The following is a 1,676-nucleotide window of genomic DNA, read 5'->3' on the forward strand; positions in this document are numbered from 1 at the left end:
GGGAAATGGCTCTTCACATAATTCCCCATATCTGGTATTGCTGTAAGGATTAATTGGTGTATTTTCCCAGATAAGAACTGTTCTATGTGGAGTTTTTTTCCATCACAGAAACACTGTATTTGAAATGACTCTGATAGTTTGCCATTCTGGCTCAGAGAGTTGGATAATTTAATAATAATAATAATAATTGTTTGTTCTTGTATAGCGCTGCTAGTTTTACGTAGCACTTTATTTACAGAGACATTTTTGCAGACACAGTCCCTACCACAGAGCTTACAATCTATGTTTTTGGTGCCGGAGGCACAGGGAGATAAAGTGACTTGCCCAAGATCACAAGGAGCCAACACCGGGAATTGAACCAGGTTCCCCTGCTTCAACCTCAGTGCCAGTCGGTGTCTTTACTCACTGATCCGCTCCTTCAGACCATTTACTGCCCATGAAGACTGAAAGTCCCAACAAAAACATGAGACAATGTGGGCTGCCAAAGCATCAGGCACTCTAAAGTTAGATTATCACAAGACAATTATTCTGAGGGTCTTATCATATTGGTCTCGGCCATTTTGCCACAACCAATTTAGGCGCCACTCACCTCGTCGCAGGGACATCTCTCCACCGGCCATTTTGCCCCTAACCTTACCCCTTACCTTAAAACCCCCTAATCTTAACTCCTAATACTAACCCCTACCCTAAACTTTAACCCCTTACCCTAAAACGCCTATCCTTAACCCCGTACCCTAACCACTAAAACCCCTAAAGTTAACTTACCTAATTGTTGAAACGGCCCGCGGCCGAGTGTCCAGCACCAGAGAGGCGGTGAAGGTGAAGGGTCTGTTGGCGATCAAACGCCTGCCGCAGACCTTGTTGCAACGAAATGGGCGTGACCAAATGTTCGATGCCGACCCTTATGGGGCCCTAATCTAACCCCGGAGGAGAAAATCCTTTAGGGGTCTGAATCTTAGAAAAGCCCACCAGACAGGGGAAGATAGCCAAAGTGTGTATGGCCAGGCTCAGTAGGGTAGCCTTGAAGCCCATTGATGATAGCGTGGCATGACCGCCGGGACTAGGCTGTTCCTACCTTCTCCTTCCATGGGGCCATGCTTCTCCCCTGCCCCTTCACCCCTCACCCCGCTGGTCTGTGACGCCTCGCTAGGAGGTGCGAGAGGGGAGCGGGATAGAGGAGGGGGCTCGATAGGAGGTGTGAGGGGAGCGGGATAGAGGAGGGGAGCGGGATAGAGGAGTGGGCACGCTGGGAGGTGTGAGGGGAGCAGGATAGAGAAGAGGGCTTGATAGGTGGGGTGAAGGGAGCGGGATAGAGGAGGGGGCTCACTAGGAGGTGGGAGAGGGATAGAGGAGGGTGCGCGCTAGGAGGTGTGAGAGGGGAGAGGGATAGAGGAGTTGGCTCACTAGGAGGTGTGAATAGGGGGGGGGCTTGCAAGGCCGCTAACATGGGGGAGACCCCCGGTCAAACGTCTAGTCCTGGGCCGCGAGTAATGCATGGGTTGGTTGCATACTGTTCTGTACAGTATAATAGTGTAGCAGGGCTTTCCATTGTGTGTGTGTGTGTGTGAGCTAATCTGTGCAGAGCTTCCCACATTGCACAATGCTCACGGATCAGGGTTTGGATCTCACTTCTCGCCACTCCCCAGGAAATCCCCTCTACACGCAGAATAAGGAGA

Source organism: Ascaphus truei, chromosome 21 (assembly GCF_040206685.1).
Source record: "Ascaphus truei isolate aAscTru1 chromosome 21, aAscTru1.hap1, whole genome shotgun sequence".
Lineage (NCBI taxonomy): Eukaryota > Metazoa > Chordata > Amphibia > Anura > Ascaphidae > Ascaphus > Ascaphus truei.